At 43.8% G+C, this 20,216-nt stretch overlaps 1 pseudogene; it reads right to left on the minus strand.

Moving 5' to 3' along the window:
- Positions 1-20,216, minus strand: part of LOC147970746 (uncharacterized) — a 43,741-nt pseudogene that overhangs the window by 5,572 nt on the left and 17,953 nt on the right.

The raw sequence follows: 20,216 nt of genomic DNA on the forward strand, positions 1-20,216 counted from the left end.
TTTGTAGCAGCGCGGGTTACGCCGAGCGCGCTACTTCTAAGCACTTGTCAGTAGCGGGTTTTCCACACCCGCGCTACTGCTAATTAGCAGCAGCGCTCCTTTTTGAGCCACGCTACTACTAAGATTCTATGTATAGGGTTTTCCCTAGTAGTGACATCACAAATAGTCTGATGCCCTTTGAGGCTTTTGTACATGCCTGTCATGTACAATTCCTTCAGCCCTGCATCTTCAGTGATACTAGCAATGTCCTAAGATATGGAATTAGTGATAGCAGAGGCAGGTGAAGAATTTGAAACATTAGCAACATTTGAACATTCAGGTGAAGAATTAGCAGATTCACGTTCAATGCACTTCAAGCATGGAGGAACAAATTCTTCCTGAGAAGCGCTGATTTGTTGAGCAAGTAATGAATCACGCTCCTTTTGAAGATCTTCATAACTCACTCTTAGCTTTTCAAGATCTTGCTTTCTTTGAAGAAATTCATATGAAAGCTTTTCATGATCAGATAAGAGAGTGTTATGATGACCTTGAAGGTTGTCAAACCTAGACTGAAGTCTCTGAAGATTTTCAGTCAAGGTTTTAGTGCGATCCATTTCTTCACCCAACATATCATCACTTTTTTCAAGCATGTTTTGAACCTTTTCAAAAGCGTTTTGTTGTTTTACAACAATCTTAGCAAGTTTGGAGTAGCTGGGTTTGAGGTTTTCATCAGATTCATTCTCACTTGATTCAGAGGAGGGGTATTTGAGTACCTTGGCACCTTTTGCCATGAAGCAATAGGTGGGAGCGTAGTCTTCATTGTGTCCATCAGCCATGTTGGTGAAGCCATTTTCTTCAGAGTTGAAGATGGACTTGCTGACAAAAGCAGTAGTGAGAGCCAAGCTCGCCACACCAGACTCAGACTCCTTAGATGCCTCCTCTTCCTCATGTTCCTCAGATTCAGCCTCAGAGTCCATTTCCTTGCCAATGAACTCCCTAGCCTTCTTGGTGCTGCTCTTCTTGTAAGATGAAGACTTTGAGGATTTTGATGATGAATATTTTGAGGATTTCTTCTTTTTCTTTGCATCATCAGAACTGTAATCCTTGTATTTCTTCTTCTTTGATTCCTTTTCCCACTAAGGACAATCTTGAATGCAGTGTCCAGGTTTCTTGCATTTGTGACAAAGCCTCTTCTTATAGTCACTGGATGAGGAATCATTGCTCCTTGAGGATTTTCCAAAGCGACCACGTCTTGAGAACTTTTGGAATTTCTTCAAGAGCAGTGCTAGCTCATGGCTCAGTTCTTCAGGATCACCAAGGCTGCTACCAGAATCTTCATCTTCAGAGTCAGACACTGCCTTGGCCTTCAGGGCACGTGATCTGCCATAGCTCGAACCATAGAGATGTCTCTTCTCAGCAAGCTGGAACTCATGAGTATTTAGCCTCTCGAGGATATCAGCGGGATCAAGTGACTTGTAATCAGCACATTCTTGTATCAGCAATGCTAGAGTATCAAATGAGGAATCAAGTGATCTCAGCAATTTCTTCACCACCTCATGGTCGGTGATGTCAGTGGCACCAAGTGCTTGAAGCTCATTTGAGATGTTAGTGAGGCGATCGAAGGTTTGTTGAACATTTTCATTGTCGAGTCTTTTGAAGCAGTTGAAGAGATTGCGAAGAACATCAACTCGAGAGTCATGCTGTGATGAGACTCCTTCATTGACTTTGGACAGCCTATCCCAGATAAGCTTAGCAGTTTCCAAAGCACTCACTCTTCCATACTGTCCTTTGCTCAGATGGCCACATATCATATTCTCCGCTTGAGAGTCGAGTTTCTTGAATCTCTTCACATCAGCAGCATTCGGAGAAGGTGTGACTGAGGGAACACCATTTTCCACAACATACCAGAGATCGTTATCAATTGCCTCAAGAGGCATTCGCATCTTATTTTTCCAGTAGGGGTAGTCCGTACATCGAAGGTAGGACACCCAGCAGAGACCTTGATCATACTTTTGGTCGACATAACTAAAACTCCAGGCGGTTAAACCAAAATCACACACAACAAGGGAGTACCTTTCTCTGGTACCAATTGAAAGTGCATTATATCGACTAGAGGGGGGTGTGATATAGGGTGGAACCCTATGTGGAGATCTTTCACGAATTGGAGGGAGAATCCCCAAGAACAAGAAGAACACATGACGGAAAACAAGAGGAAACACTCAATTGACTATATCCAATCACACATATGCTAGATCCAAGAACATACAAGAGGTCACAATGATCCAAGAACAACAAGGGAAAGATACAAGATACTAGTTCATCCCAATCCTATGAGGAGAGAGGTCTTGATGATCCTATGTTGGGGATCCTTCCCACATGTGGGGTCTTGATATTGGTCACTCCAAGAGGAGGTCTTGATCTCCTAGTGGAGTGGATCCATGGAGCAAAGCTCTCATATGTCTATCATATCCTTTGCTAACCCTAACAAATGGTCTAGGTACGGAATATATAGGTGGCTGGAGGTGAGGGATGAGGTGGATGAAGAGGAGGCCCAAACAGCAATCACAGCCGTCCATCCTGTAGGGCCCGTGCGCACGGGATAAGTTGGGCCCGTGCGCACGGGGGTCCCGTGGGCACGGTACAGGCCCGTGCGCACGGGGTGCTCTGGCGCCAGCTCTCTGTGTAGCCCGTGCGCACGGGGTCTTCGAGGCCCGTGGGCACAGGGTCACCTGGGAGGTGCAGAGTTGGTCTTGTTGCACTCCTTCTTCCTCCTTGTGGCCTTGGGGTCCTTCTACTTGGTCTCCGGGATGCTCTCCAACTGCTTGGTGGCAGTCGTCCTTGTACCTAGTGATGCACAATGATCAAGGTGAGGTAGCGACCAAGTCCAATAGATATTCATGTAAATCTTGAAGAGGAGCAGGTTCACCTTAAGTCCGGTAGGTCCACTTGGGGCTTGATGTGCTATGAAGGTGTACATGGTGATGTACGTAGGATGCTGCGCATCATCTCCCCTCCCTTGGGAAAGATCCGACCTCAGATCGTGATCCTCATCACCATGGAAACGGTTGTCGTGGACAGACTTGAAGTTGGACGGAGTTGAAGACATGGTGCAATCCAAGTACTCCAAGGTGTCTCCGGAGTGGTATACATGCAAAAAGAGCAAACACAAGCGACACTCAGAAATACAATGGTTAGCGCACACAAGGTGTCCATCATGTAAGAATGAGTCCGTGCAACAAGAGTGAGCATGACAAGGTGCATGAAGCTTATCCAAAAGATATGGAATGGTATGCAAAGCATTCATGGGGGAAAAAGCATTCATTGTGCACACAAATGTATTGTGAATATGATCAATGCAACCACGATGCAAAATGATGTCATAGTGAGACGGTTTATCAATAGCATGAATATGGTAATGGATGCTCAATGTGATATGATCATGCAATTGATGGTAGGAAATAAGATCATGATGTATGAATATGCCATCAAGAAAGATCACAACAAATTTGCTAAGGAAATGCACAAGCTCATATATCATGGATGACATGGAAATAGATGCAACAAGGCAATCATAATGTGAGTCAATCCATGCATAAGATGCAAATTTGTCATGTGTATGATATGTCCATCGAGCATGACATGGGTGAGCACAATCAACAAGTATGGAGGAGTTGGCGTACCAATGCTCGATGTCGTTGCATGAGTGGAGGTTCGAAGGTGCCTCCAATAAGTCCGAGCGCTCCTCAATGTGAAGGTCCATAGAGTCAATCTTCAATGTTGCTCCTTCGTTCGCGAGATGTACCATGTAGACAACAAGAAGGAAACAACAATGAAAGTGTGACCCATCCAATATGCATATTTGAAGGAGTTCACCTTTAGGAGATTCTCGCAAATGTTGGTGTTGCACATCGTGTACGCCTTCACATGAACAAATTGTGTCATGACGGTATCGCCTTGTGAATCCTTCAACATGAAAGAACATGACAAACACTCGGAAAAACAAACGAGGTTAGCGGAGATGCAAAACCTATCATTCGTGTGGTAAAATACCCAACAAGTGGATGCATCATGCTCATCATAAGAAAGTACAAGGGAGCATTTCATAGTATGGAGGCATATGATGCGAGAACAACCAAATAGAATAGGCGCAATCAAGCAAGCATGCATCACAAGTAAAGTGTCCAAGTCTCCAAGATCAATAATCATAGGTGCAACAATTGGAGGAAAGCGGCAATGAACAAAATATATCATGTGAGAGGCATGAACATATACGTCATCAACCAAGAAAGCAATGAATAATGGAACATGGGTGATGCGACAAAGCAAGCAATCATGGGAATCAAGGAAAGCAAGCTAGTATTGCAAAGATGCAACATACTAGGGGGAATCATGGCAAACATGTCTTGGGTGCAAATAGTGTGCATGCATAATTCACATGACATAGCACAAGCATGAAAGCAAGATATTAAGAAGGTATCATCATTGTATTGGCAAGAAGTCCTATGTAAATAGCAATGGAACATCATGACTCTCCCAACACAAGAATCAACACTAGCATGAGGCACATGATAAACATGGCAATAGCAACAAGGATCTCCACCAAGCATGCAAATACACATAGGAGTAACATAATTGTGAATCATGGGTAAATGCAAGCAAGGGTCACAATTACATGGCAAAGGCATAGAAGCAAGCATAACATGCAAAGTGAACACGGTAAAATGAGCAAGAAGCGAGAAGCGGTATATAGCCCATAGCCATGTGAGAGCCAAGTGAGGGAGATGCGCGTAGTCGTTGCGCGAAGGGAGTGGTGGAAAGGATAGTTCACCGGATCCCAAGTCATCTTTGCTCTCAAGAGCTCGTTTCATCAACTCTTGGGATTCAGAGGTTGACAAGTATATGTGAGTACCTACACACAACAAAAACAAAGGGAAAATTGTGTGTGCGTGGTAGATGTACACATCATCCATCATGATGCGCACATGCAAGTGTTGGTTAGCACAAAATAGCCAATGATCAAATAAATGAGATGCATGATATAGAAACATGTCAGCCATCATGATAGGTTTGTTGTTATGTATAGCATAATGGAGACTCAAATTGTGTAATGCATCACAAGAAATATGTAGAGCATTGTTATTCATGGAATGCATATGGTGCAAGCAATTATGAGAATCATGCAAAGTATGGAATGCATCAAAATCTCCTAATATGTATGAGGAAACTATGGGGGTCTCCTCATGAGCATTAATGGAAACATCACATGGAGAATATTGACAACATTCAAAATAATGCATATTTGGAGCAATGTGATCATGGCATGGCATAGTAGATGAATTGCGCAAATCATGTAAAGGAAGCATGGCAATATCATCACATGAAAAACAAAAGCCAATGACCATCATCTCGTCATCTATGCCATAAGTGCAAATGGGATTGATTGTAATGGGGCATGCATAGTTACTATGTTGAGATTGAAAAGATGCAATATGGGAGATCTCACTCATAGCATATGACAAGGTTAATGGATTGTCAAACATGATTTGACCAAAAGAATTTTCACATGATATCCTATGTAGCATGGCATCACAACTAGGCAAATCAACATGCTCATCATCATATTTATCATAAATAGGTAAGTCATGGCATGAAGAAGTCGCACTAGCATGAAGCATGGGTATAGGTATGTCAACATCATGCAAGCAATCATTCTTAAAATAGTCCACTAGTGGGACAAGAGTAGGGATGGCAATGGGTCGGGTTTGGGGCGGGTGGAGCTGGTCCAAATCCAATCCATGACTCATCTTCCTACCCTCTGCCCATCCACCAAATTATCCATGGGCACAACTTGTGCCCATGCCCAAACCCACTGGACACCCACATACCCATGGAGCTCCATGGGCATAGAAAAGTCAGCATGAAGCCTTCCCAAAGATAAAATTAACTCATCATCATTCATTCACAAATGACAACATAAGCCATGCATAAGTAGGCAACAAGTAATACGATGAGTCCTTAAGTGTGACATACTAGAGGTTGATTCTACGGCATATAGTTCATGGCACAAATTGCATATTTCCTGCCATTTCCCATTGATTCGCTCTTTCTAATATCACTGGCATATGGCCCAACATGTCATACGGGTATCCGTTGGATATCCATGGAGCACAAACTATAACCATGCCCAACCCGGCTGTTCGTGGGTATCCATATCCATGGACCCATGGGCGAAAATGTGCTCCATACCCTTGCCCAACCGGGTCGGGTATCCATGGGTATCCAGATCCATGGATAAAATTGCCATCCCTAGACAAGAGAAGCAGCATCACCTATGTTACCTTTGGAGCATCGCTCATGTGTTGTAGGTGAGGTGTCGAAGACCAAGTCGTGGTCATCTTCATCTTGATTGAACCATGTGGGGGGTGCATCATTGTCCACCATGGCCATCGTCGTCATTGGAGGGATGGACTCGTCGAGGATAGGCATGTCGTCATATAGGAAACCTAGCACCAAAGAAGAAAACACACTCGGAGTAGAGGGTAAGTCGTTGGGAAACATAGTGGCCTCACATGCCGTGTCAACTACCTCACTCACTAAGTGTTGTGGCTCACTCACTCCCTCTCGGATGCTCTCACTCATATGGTTGGTGGAGTCACTCAAATGGCGCTCAACCTCACATAGGATGTGTGGCATGCTCTCAAGTGTAGGGCTAGTGGTGGTCACACTCATCCTCTCATAGGAAATGCTCTCAATGTCACGTGTGGTGGAGTCACTCATGTCACTCATGTGGTGGTGGCTCTCCTCACATGGAAATTGGGGCATCTCGTCACATGTTGTTGTCGGAGAGATGTTGGTGCAAATGTCTCCATGCTCAATCATGTCGTGGTCGTAGCCGTGGATGAAGGCTGAAGATGGCACATCATCACTCTCCTCGAAGACCAAAGATAAGGTCTCATGATCCGTCTCGTAGCTTGACTCGGAGTATGAGTCCAATATGGGCATCGTCTTCATGTTGTTGAAGAGGTTCATGCTCGTCGCCATGGACGAAGGGGATGGCCCTAGCTCGACCTTCTTGTCGCTGTCTTGTTGTAGGAGGTCCATATGATATGGCACCTCATAGCTTGCCTCCATGACCGAAGGGAAATTCCCATGCTCGGCCATCTTCCTTGAGGGGCTTCCAAAGACGGAAGTGTCGCCCTCACTTCTAGGTGGTCGCCTTGGACTTGATGAAGTCAATGTAGGCATACTCGTGGGAAGTAGGCGAAGATGCCGTGCGTCCAAAGGTGAAGATGCCTGGATAGCACTTGGCGAAGATGCCGAAGTGGTTGTTATAGCCGTAGCTCCGTCTTGGTGGTGCTCGTCTCGCGGTCTTCTCTTATGCTCATGAAGCATGGACTTGGCGTGAAGTAGGGCTTGTTCGGACTTGTACGTTTGCGCTTGTTGAGCATCTTCATGTTGATGATGTTGTTGTCGTGCTTGAGCTCGTAATAGATGTAGTTCGTCATCGTTGTGCACATGTTGCTTGGAGGTGACATGTCCTTCATGACGAGATGGATCACGAACGTGGTGGTGGTTGCCATGGAGATGTGGACATGGATGACTTGCTCTTGTGTCGCTTGGGTGCTCCGAAGAGGATCGATGTGCTTGCTCCTCCTTTTCCTTGAAGATGGCGAAGGGGAAGTAGACTTGATTAAGGCCCGAATCTCCTCCATCCTTGCATCTTGATCCTCCTTTTCTGCAGAAAGCTTGTTGTCGATGTAGTCCCTTTTCCTCGCTTTGGAGTAGCGAATGTCAATGGAGAGGTTCTCGATGCACTCTCGCAATCTTGATTGTGTTTCTTGCATTTGTCGTTGTAGATCGAAGATTGGCTCTTTGGTGATGTAGTTGTTCATGCCGTCGTTGTTGTCGAAGACCGGAGATGAAATGCCTTGCCTATCCATCAAGACTCACACAAATATGAGTGGAAGAAAGGAAAGAACTAGACCAATGTACCTTATCCAATGTTGAGGATGGATCAAAGATCACTCCATAATGTATCAAGGAAATAGCACAATTGGTACCGGATCTTGTCAATTCTCACACCTACACAATTAAGGCTTATGGTGGAGCTCGGTGAGGATAGTGGCACAAAAATTTAATGCAAAATGTTAGCAAGAGTCAATAATGTTGGAAAAGATTCACGAATTTGCAAGTGAAACAAGTAGACCAATAGCAATATGTGGCACACGGAAACACACACACGGATAGATAAATGGGGTCGTGCAACCAAGGAATGAGCACAAAATGTGGAATCCACGGAAAACGCTCGTGTTGCACAACTCAAGAGAGACGCTAGCACGATTTCTCAATAGGCGGATACGACACTTGTGCACAACCTATAAGATGCAAAATGTATGAGCTTTCTATCCCAAGTATGCTATATGTATGATGTTCCCGATGTTCTTCTCAAGATGATCCAAGATGATCGGATATGACAATCTTATGTGCAATGTGGTATGATGCTATGGCACTTGCTTACAAGCTCTTTGCTCTCTTTTCTTTTGCTTAAAAGCTTATTCTCTTTTTTTGATAAGGCCACTATGCGAAATGCACAAACCAAGATAGCAATTGTGTATATGCAGGAACAATCTGTGACACAAGAGATGATATGATGATACCAATATGATATGGTATGTATGCAATGGGAGGTGTAGATCACTAATGTGCACAAGTAACGTTGCCGGCAATACTCAAATGGTAGTCTCGATAGGCAAGTGACGCAAAAGGGGCTAGGGGTTATCAATGCAATTGCAAGGGGAATGTACAATGGTGTCGTCGAGGTTACCGTCCTTGAAGATGGTGAGTGGCGGTGTTCTTGATGTAGATACCAAGATGATGGAGACTCGTCCCTAAGTAGCCGAAACACCTTAGGAAACGGAAAAAACCGCGAACTCAAAATCTCAAGGGCAAAAGTCAAATGGTGGTAGTGGGATGCGGTGGTGGTGTTGCGGAAGCTCAATGGGAATTGCGAAATGCAATGATGGGTTATGCGAGTAGGCAATGTGGAAGAGGAGGGTAAGGTGGTGTACTATACACGGTGTCGGAGTTTGAAGCTCGGTCCCTAAGTAGCCGAAACACCTTAGGAGACACAACTCACAACACAAACAAAATTGGGTTAAGTTGGGGTGGAAGAAGTGTATGGTGTAAGCCTATGCGGGAGTTATGGTGGTGGTGGTGGTTCGTCAAGAAACAATCGTCCCTAAGTAGCCTAAACACCTTAGGAGACTCGAATCGCTACTGAAGCAACCACAAATGCTATAAGGAACAAAATTGGTTAGGTTGCGGAAGTTTGTGGTGGTTATGCGGAGGTTGTGGTGGAAGCCCTAGGCAAAGATGCCAAAGTTCCAAAAAATTTGATGGAGTCAAATGGTGATGGAACCTATCTAGGTGGATGGGGGATGTCAATAGCTACTAATCGAGCTAAAGAACGCAAAAATCGGACTCCGGATGTGGAAGTTATGGGCAAAACGGTGAAGCACTCGCGGCTGTCCTGGGGGGTCGTGCGCACGGGGGTAGGAGCCCGTGGGCAAGGGATCCCGTGTGCACGGTATAGGTTCGTGGGCATGGGGTGTCCAGAGAGTTTTCGGGGGCCAGTGCGCACGGGGTCTGGGGTCCGTGGGCACGGGGTGGGCGGAAATTTCGCGATTTCGAGGCGGAAAATGGAGATTTCTTGGGCAAAATTGGGGAGATTTTGGGGATGGATGGTGGGGAAAAGATGGGGGAAAGCTAGATCCACTTGAAACCAAGCAAATCCATGGATCAAATCCAACAAAACATCATCAAAACCAACAAATCACAAAAAAATTGGGGCTATTTTTGGTGGGGAATTTTCGAATTTAGGACGAAATCAACAAAACTAGGCTAGAAAACAAAGCGGAGGGCTCCAATTTCGTGACAAAACCATGACTCATGATACCAAAATGATATAGGGTAGAACCCTATGTGGAGATCTTTCACGAATTGGAGGGACAATCCCCAAGAACAAGAAGAACACAAGAGGGAAAACAAGAGGAAACACTCAATTGACTAGATCCAATCACACATATGCTAGATCCAAGAACATACAAGAGGTCACAATGATCCAAGAACAACAAGGGAAAGGTACAAGATACTAGTTCATCCCAATCCTATGAGGAGAGAGGTCTTGATGATCCTATGTTGGGGATCCTTCCCACATGTGGGGTCTTGATATTGGTCACTCCAAGAGGAGGTCTTGATCTCCTAGTGGAGTGGATCCATGGAGCAAAGCTCTCATATGTCTATCATATCCTTTGCTAACCCTAACAAATGGTCTAGGTACGGAATATATAGGTGACTGGAGGTGAGGGATGAGGTGGATGAAGAGGAGGCCCAAACAGCAATCACAACCGTCCATCCTGTAGGGCCCGTGCGCACGGGGTAAGTTGGGCCCGTGCACACGGGGTGCTCCGGCGCCCGCTCTCTGTGTAGCCCGTGCGCATGGGGTCTTCGAGGCCCGTGGGCATGGGGTTTCCTGGGAGGTGCAGAGTTGGTCTTGTTGCACTCCTTCTTCCTCCTTGTGGCCTTGGGGTCCTTCTACTTGGTCTCTGGGATGCTCCCCAACTGCTTGGTGGCGGTCGTCCTTGTACCTAGTGATGCACAATGATCCAAGGTGAGGTAGCGACCAAGTCCAATAGATATTCATGTAAATCTTGAAGAGGAGCGGGTTCACCTTAAGTCCGGTAGGTCCACTTGGGGCTTGATGTGCTATGAAGGTGTACATGCTGATGTACGTAGGATGCTCCGCATCAGGGTGAATAGGCGATTTTTATGAATTCTTCACTGAGGAATTTGCAGGGGAGGAAGTTCCTTAGGAAAGAAGTACTAGCAACAGAATAGGTACTCAAAAGTAAACAGAACAGAACACGAGCATAGTCATCATGATGAAATGAAGACAAGCACTGAGTACAGAAAGCGTAAACACAGGATAACACAGGATGAAGACAAACAGATTGAAGAAATTGAACTGAGGAAATTGAGAAAGTATTCAGTCAAAGTCTTCAAACACAGATACAAACAAGCACTCAACATAGTTATGAGTAAATGAAAGAGTTGAAGAAATAGAACCAGTGAGCTTGGTGAAGACAATGATTTGGTAGACCAGTTCCAACTGCTGTCTCAGTTGTACATCTGGTTGGAGCGGCTAGGTATTTAAACCTGAGGACACATAGTCTCGGACACACAGTCCTCACCGTATTTTCCTTGAGCTAAGGTCACACATACCTCGCCTAATCACTCGTGGTAAGTCTTCAGGTGACTTCCGAACCTTCACAAACTTGGTCACTCGGTGATCCACAATTCCTCTTGGATGCTCTAAACCTTGACGCCTAACCGTCTGGTAAGTCTTCAGGTGACATCCGAACCTTCACAAACTTGGACACTCAGTGAAGAAGCACAGTCTTCAAAGGTAACGAGCGTCAGATCCACGCAGGATCAATCTCTTCAGTGATGCTCAATCACTTGGGTTTTTTAGGTGTTTGGGTTTGGGTTTTCCTCACTTGATGATTTTCGCTCAAAGTCCTCGGAGGATGGGAAGCTCTCAAATGACAAGTGTCGGTTTCTCTCGGAGCACCCAACCAGCTAGTGGTTGTAGGGGATGGCTATTTATATCCTAGGGAGCATCCCGACATGATAAGATATAAATGCCCTTCAATGATATGACCGTTAGGTGGGTAGATATTTTGGGACAGCTGGCACAAGGCACAGCAATGGTTGGAAATTTGAGTAGCAAAATCCTCAGAGCTATCATGTTCCTCACTCTGTAGGCAATCCGCACTAGCGAATTCCTAACTCCTCAGTCAGAACAAATTCCTCAGAGACCAGAAGAACTTCGTCTCTGTCACTGAAGAATATGACTGAACTGTATGAGATTTCCAATGGCTTCACTCGAAGGGATTGGTAGGTGTAGGATTTTGAGTTGAGCATCACATGGAAATTTTTCCTTAGTACTTCCTCAACCCCCTTTAACAGTACGGTGTTTCCTATGACTTAAGAAAGAGAAAATGAAACTACAAAAATGAACGTCTTCACGCTTCATGTTCCTCAGATGAATACCAAGTCTTCAGGATTGCACCAATTTCTTCACTTTCAAAGTATTCAGAAAGTCTTCAGAAATCCAAAGTCTTCAGTCGATGAACTTCATTTTTAGGGGTCGAATTTCTCTGTAAATATCAAACTTCTCATAGACTTATAGACATGTGTACACTCATAAACACATTTGTCCCTTAACTTATAAGTCTTCAATACACCAAAATCACTAAGGGGAACTAGATGAACTTACAGTAATATGATTAATTGAACTTAAATTTATCATGAACTTAGTCCTGATAGTATTTGCATATCTGTGTTGTAGATCAATTGCTCGCGTATAGCTTCCTCGTTTTATTTATGATATGTTCCTAGAGAAAACTATGTTGAAAGATGTTAGTAGGAATGATGGGGACTAGCTCCGTGATCTGAGGATTATCCTCATTGCTCCATAGAAGAATTATGTCCTTAATGCAACGCTAGGTGATGGACCTTTTGCAGGATCAGTTGTAGACGTTACGAGCGTTTGACAAGCTCGGTATGATGACTAATTGATAGTTTAGTGTGCCATACTTTACGGCTTAGAACCGGGACTTCAAAAATGTTTTGAATGCCACAGAGCATATGAGATGTTCCAAGAGCTGAAATTGGTATTTCAGACTCATGCTCATGTTAAGAGGTATGAGACCTCTGACAAGTACATTACCTACAAGATGGAGGAGAATAGCTCAGCTAGTGAGCATGTGCTTAGAATGTTTGAGTATTACAATCACTTGAATCAAGTGGGAGTTAATCTTCCAGATAAGATAGTGATTGACAGAGTTCTCTAGTCACTATCACCAAGTTACTAGAACTTCGTGATGAACTATAATATGCAAGGGATAACATAAATGATTCCCAAGCTCTTCGCAATGCTGAAATTGGCGAAGGTGGAAATCAAGAAAAAGCAGCAAGTGTTGATGGTTGAAAAGACCACTAGTTTCAAGTAAAAGGGCAAGGGAAAGAAAGAGAATTTCAAGAAGAATGGCAAGCAAGTTGCCACTCTCGTGAAGAAGCCCAAAGCTAGACCTAAGCCTGAAACTAAGTGCTTCTACTGCAAAGGGAATGGTCACTGAGTGCGGAACTACCCCAAATACTTGGTGGATAAGAAGAATGGAAAAGTTTACAAAAGTATATTTGATATACATGTTATTGATGTGTACTTTACTAGTGTTCATAGTAACCCCAGGGTATTTGACACTGGTTTAGTAGCTAAGATTAGTAACTCGAAATATGAGTTGCAAAATGAACAGAGACTAGTTAAGGGCAAGGTGACGATGTGTGTTGGAAATGATTCCAAGTTTGATAATATCACCATCGCACACTCCTTTTACCTTCAGGATTAGTGTTGAACCTAAAATAAATGTTATTTGGTGTTTGCGTTGAGCATGAATATGATTGGATCATGTTTATTGCAATACGGTTGTTCATTTAAGTCAAAGAATAATTGATGTTTTATTTACATGAATAAAACCTTCTATGGTCATACACTTAATGTAAATGGTTTATTGAATCTCGATCATAGTGATACACATATTCATCATATTGATGCCAAAAGATGCAAAGTTGATAATGATAGTGCAACATACTTGTGGCACTGCCGTTTAGGTCATATTGGTGTAAAGCGCGTAAAGAAACTCCATGCAGATGGACTTTTGGAATCAGTTGATTATGAATCATTTGATGCTTGTGAACCATGCCTCATGGGCAAGATGACTAAGACTCTGTTCTCCGTAACAATGGAGCGAACCACTGACTTATTGGAAATAATACATACGGATGTATGCGATGTGATGAGTGTTGAGGCTCGTGGCGGTATCGTTATTTTCTGATCTTCATAGATGATTTAAGCAGATATGGGTATATCTACATAATGAAACGCAAGTCTGAAACATTTGAAAAGTTCAAAGAATTTCAGAGTAAAGTGGAGAATCATTGTCACAAGAAAATAAAGTTTCTATGACCTGATCGCGGAGACAAAATATTTGAGTTAAAAGTTTGGCCTTCAGTTGAAACAATGTCGAACAGTTTCGCAACTCACGCCGCCTGGAACACCACATCGTAATGGTGTGTCCGAACGTCATAACTGTACTTTATTAGATATGGTGTGATCTATGATGTCTCTTACCGATTTACCACTATCGTTTTGGGGTTATGCATTAGAGACAGCTGCATTCATGTTAAATAGGGCACCATCTAAAAATCCGTTGAGATGACACCGTATGAACAGTGGTTTAGCAAGAAACCTAAGCTGTCATTTCTTAAAGTTTGGGGTTGCGATGCTTATGTGAAAAAGTTTCAGCCTGATAAGCTCAAACCCAAATCGGAGAAGTGCGTCTTCATAGGATACCGAAAAGAAACTGTTAGGTACACCTTCTATCACAGATCCGAAGGCAAGATCTTTGTTGCTCTGAGCGGATCCTTGCTAGAGAAGGAGTTTATCTTGAAAGAAGTGAGTGGGAGGAAAGTAGAACTTGATGAGGTAATTGTACCTTCTCCCGAATTGGAAAGTAGTTCATCAGAGAAATCAGTTCCAGTGATGCCTACACCAATTAGTGAGGAAATTAATAATGATGATCATGAAACTTCAGATCAAGTTACTGCCGAACCTTGTAGGTCAACCAGAGTATGTTCCGCACCGGAGTGGTATGGTAATCCTGTTCTGGAAGTCATGTTACTAGACTATGACGAACCTAAAACTATGAGGAAGCGATGATGAGTCCAGACTCCGCGAAATGGCTTAAGGCCATGAAATCTGATATGGGATCCATATATGAGAACAAAGTATGGACTTTGATTGACTTACCCGATGATCGGTGAGCCATTCAGAATAAATGGACCTTCAAGATGAAGACGGACACTGATAGTAGTGTTACTATCTACAAAGCTCGAATTGTCGCAAAAGGTTTTCGACAAGTTCAAGGTGTTGACTATGATGAGATTTTCTCACTCATATTGATGCTTAAAAGTATGTCTGAATCGTGTTAGCAGTTGCCGCTTTTTATGAAATCTGGCAAATGGATATCAAAACTACATTCCTTAATGGATTTACTAAAAAAGAGTTGTATATGATGCAACCAGAAGGTTTTGTCAATCCTAAAGGTGTTAACAAAGTGTGCAAGCTCCAGCGATCCATCTATGGACTGGTGCAAGCATCTCGGAGTTTGAATATACGCTTTGATCAGTTGATCAAAGCATATAGTTTTATACAGACTTGCGATGAAGCCTGTATTTACAAGAAAGTGAGTGGGAGCACTACATCCTTTTTGATAAGTATATGTGAATGACATATTGTTGATCAGAAATGATGTAGAATTTTCTCGAAAGCATAAAGGAGAATTTGAAAGGAGTTTTTAAAGAAAGAATTAGCTATATAGCTACTTACATATTGGGCATCAAGATCTATAAAGATAGATCAAGACGCTTGATAAGACTTTCAATGAGTACATACCTTGATAAGATTTTGAAGGAGTTCAAAATGGATCAGCCAAAGAAGGAGTTCTTGCCTGAATTGTAAGGTGTGAAATTGAGTAAAGACTCAAAACCCGGCCATGGCAGAAAATAGAAAGTTCTATAAAGTATGCTATACCGTGTACCAGACCTATTGTATACCTTAGCATGATTTTGGCAAGGGAGTATAATAGTGATCTAGGAGTAGATCACTGGACAACGGTCAAAATTATCCTTACAGGACTAAGGAAATATTTCTAGGTTATGGAGGTGATAAAAGAGTTCATCGTAAAGAGTTACGTCGATGCAAGCTTTTACACCGATCTAGATGACTCTAAGTCTCGATCTAGATACATATTGAAATAGGGAGAAATTAGCTAGAGTAGCTCCGTGCAGAGTATTGTAGACATAGAAATTTGCAAAATACATACAGATCTGAATGTTACAGACCTGTAGACTAAACTTCTCTCAAAAGCAAAACATGATCACTCTTTGGGTGTTAATCACATAGCGATGTGAACTAAATTATTGACTCTAGTAAACCCATTGGGTATTAGTCACATGAAGACATGAACTAATCACATAAAGATGTGAACTATTGGTGTGAAATCACATGACGATGTGAACTAGATTATTGACTCTAGTGCAAGTGGGAGACTGAAGGAAATATGCCCTAGAGGCAATAATAAAGTTGTGATTTATATTTCCTTATATCATGATAAATGTTTATTATTCATGCTAAAATTGTATTAACCGGAAACTTAGTACGTGTGTGAATACATAGACAAACAAAGTGTCCCTAGTATGCCTCTACTTGACTAGCTCGTTAATCAAAGATGGTCAAGTTTCCTAGCCATGGACATGTGTTGTCATTTGATGAACGGGATCACATCATTTGAGAATGATGTGATGGACTAGACCCATCCGCTAGCTTAGCACTATGATCGTTTAGTTTATTGCTATTGCTTTCTTCATGACTTATACATGTTCCTATGACTATGAGATTATGCAACTCCCGAATATTGGAGGAACACTTAGTGTGCTGTCAAACATCACAACATAACTAGGTGATTATAAAGATGCTCTAAAGGTGTCTACGATGGTGTTTATTGAGTTGGCATAGATCGAGATTAGGATTTGTCACTCCGATTATCGGAGAGGTATCTCTGGGCCCCGTCGGTAATGCACATCACTATAAGCCTTGCAAGCAATGTGACTAATGAGTTAGTTGCGGGATGATGCATTACAGAACGAATAAAGAGACTTGCCGGTGACGAGATTGAACTAGGTATGATGATACCGATGATCAAATCTCGGGCAAGTAACACACCGATGAGAAAGGGAATAACGTATAGTTCTCAAACCTGTAGGGTTCGCACGCTTATCGTTCAATGACGATTTTTATTATGAGTTATGTGATTTGATAACTGAAGTTTGTTCGGAGTCCCGGATGAGATCACGAACATGACGAGGTGTCTCGAAATGGTCGAGAGGTAAAGATTCATATATTGGAAGGCTATATTCGGACATAGGAAAGGTTCCGAGTGATTCGGATATTTTTCGGAGAACCGGGGAGTTACGGGAATTCACCATGGGAAGTATTGGGCCTTATTGGGCTTTAGTGGAAACGAGAGAAGGGCCACAAGGGGAGGCAGCACGCCCCCATGGGCTGGTCCGAATTCGACTAGGAGGGGGCGGCGCCCCCCTCTTTCCTTCTCCCTCTCCCTCTCCTTCCTTCTTCTCCTACTTGGACTAGGAAAGGGGGAAACCAACTCCTACTAGGAGTAGGAATCCCCCCTTTGAGCGCGCCCCTTGATGCCGGCCCTCCTCCTCCTCCCCTCCTTTATATACCGGGGAGGGGGGCACCCCATAGACACACAAGTTGATTTCTTAGCCGTGTGCGGTGCCCCCCTCCACGGATTTCCACCTCAGTCATATTGTCGTAGTGCTTAGGCAAAGCCCTGCGTCGGTAACTTCATCATCACCGTCACCACGCCGTTATGCTGACGAAACCCTCCCGCGGCCTCAGCTGGATCTAGAGTTCAAGGGACGTCATCGAGCTGAACATGTGTAGATCGTGGAGGTGTTGTGCATTTGGTACTAGATCGGTTGGATCGCGAAGACGTTCGACTACATCAACCGCGTTAATAAACGCTTCAGCTTTGGGTCCACTAGGGTACGTGGACACACTCTCCCCGCTCATTTCTATGCTTCTCCTAGATAGATCTTGCGTGATTGTAGGAATTTTTTTGAAATTCTATGTTCCCCAACAGGGCCAGGCGGCTGGATGGATCCCAGAGAGGCCGGGATTGGCTCAATGGAGGATTCGAGGGAGAGTGGGTGGCTGCAGGAGGTTGGGCAGCGCGAATCCCCAAGAAGATGGTGGTGGCGGCGGACACGGAATGGATGGGACATGATCCCTAGATTTTTATGGTTTCTTTGATTATATAGTAAGTAGGTAAAAAGGAGGGAGGATTTGGATCATTGGATCGGGATCGGGCGGTCGAGAACAAAAGGTTAGGGGAGTCCAATGGAGAAACGGAAGATATCTTAAGGATGTTCGGAAATGATCTGAACCAATCGATAACGACAGCCCAGTTCGGGTTCGGGTAAGTTTCGGACACGCACGCGAGGGTCAATGCACTATGCAAAGAGGGGTTAGGTGGTTTGACAAGAGGGAATCGAAAAACCTCATTGGTCTCGGAACGGTCAATGAAAACAACGAGGAGAACCAGCAACTACGCAGGGATGCGTGTTTTGAAAAAAACATGTGAATGCAATGTACATGATGCTATGATGAAATGCAACAAACAAATGGAACACACAACTACAACGAAATACATGGAAGGCTTCCGGAGCGCCAGTCTCAGGTCGTCACAAGTCATAGGGATACTATAGATAGGAAGTCCTTGCAACCCATCTCGGTCAGAGAGAACTATTCAACTAGTCTTCACAGTGAAGTGACAATACACGCTGCAGCAGATGGGACACTTAATTAATAAGCTGAACCAGCGTGTTGGTGTTACTAAATCAGCCTTACCCAGTACTACCATCATATTTGCTAGTGGAGCATGCTTCCGCAAATATGCCTACATACCTCTCTCCTCCATTAACTGACATATGGGCCCTCTTGAGGTAGACCCACATGTCATCGGCGTAACTATTTAAACTCCGAAGGACGATACATCCTCGTAGTAGTACTAGTAGTAGTAGTAGTAGTAGTAGTAGTAGAATTGAGATTTACTGCACTTTCTTCGCCGTCTTTCACTCTTGTTCCTCCTCTCTTCTTCTTTCCTACTCTCTTCCCCATCGTCGGCCGCACACCATTTCCCCCCTCTCACTACTCGCCCATCCGTGCCATCTTCCTTGGTAGCTCGCGCGTACCATCTTCTTTGCTTGCCCACTAAATCCACTTCCCCGCTGGCTCGCATGCACCGAAAACCCCAATCACTCAGTGCCCTAAAAACCCCATGGCAGAACCGACTGACAGGCAGAGCCGCGATTGGAATTCCCTCCCCGATGTTCTCTTGGAGCATATCTGTAATCGTATGGACCTGCTCAGGACCGTCTGTCTAGCCGCATGCTCAGTGCCTTTGTACCGTCTACTCGTCTACAACAGGCCAGCTCTTTTCAAGACACCCTGCTTGCTGATGCCCAATCCTCGCAGGTGGCCTAGACACCGACTTGACGATCCTACGGAGGTTGCCGTGGTGCCCCTCGACATGCTACCATTACCCGTCCGCATGTCCTTTTTGTGCGGCCACTACTGGGCGGGCATGAAGGCCAACTGGATCGTCCTCATCCACCAATCCGGTAGTCCGTGGATCTTGTGGATATCTATGCCCAGCGAGAGATCACCCTTCCATCGTTGGATATCGCCGCCATCGAGCCTCGCGGCCCGCTGGACACTCCTGCCTAATATGCATGAGACACGTGGAGATTTTGGCTTGACCTCTGTTTGCTTAAAGTTGTAATCTGTGAAGTGCCCATGCCATCAGAAGACCACATGGATTACAGGCTCATTGCCTTGTTCAACATGGGATTATACTATCCGGAATCCGGTCGCCATACATGGTTATAGCTCATCGTCAATCCTGTTGAGGCAACATTTCTGTCTGATGCTATAGTGCATGATGGCATCGTTAACGCCGTCGACACACAGATTGGCTACCTATACTGGTGGAATCTATCGTCGTGTAATTGTTCTATCTCATCTCATATTTACCTTATGAATACGACTGCCTGTTCATTGTTACAAATTTAGAATAGATAGTATGTCTATAATCACATCATTGCTATATGTTCCTCTCATTTCCTAGATTTTTATGACCACACATGTTATTGTTAGAGTTGATATGAGAACAATTGGCATCTAATGATTGTTAGAATAGATATTATGAGCATAACCTCATGATTGCTATATGTTACTCTCATTTCCAAGATTTTTATGACAAAGCATGTTATTGCTTAGAGTTGATATGAGAACAGTAGTAAGTGCTATGGTAGAATATGTGTAGGCCCTGTCATAGATGTTTTCCTCATTGTGTAACATCCCAAATTTTCAATCTGGAATGTTATACGTAGGTCATTCATGCATATCATATTTTATTTGCATTTCGTTTCGCGATCCTCAAAATTCTAAGCAACTCAAGGACCCTCGGAGA

Source organism: Triticum urartu, chromosome 5A (genome assembly GCF_056163025.1).
Source record: "Triticum urartu cultivar PI428250 chromosome 5A, HENAU_Tu73, whole genome shotgun sequence".
Classification (NCBI taxonomy): Eukaryota; Viridiplantae; Streptophyta; class Magnoliopsida; order Poales; family Poaceae; genus Triticum; species Triticum urartu.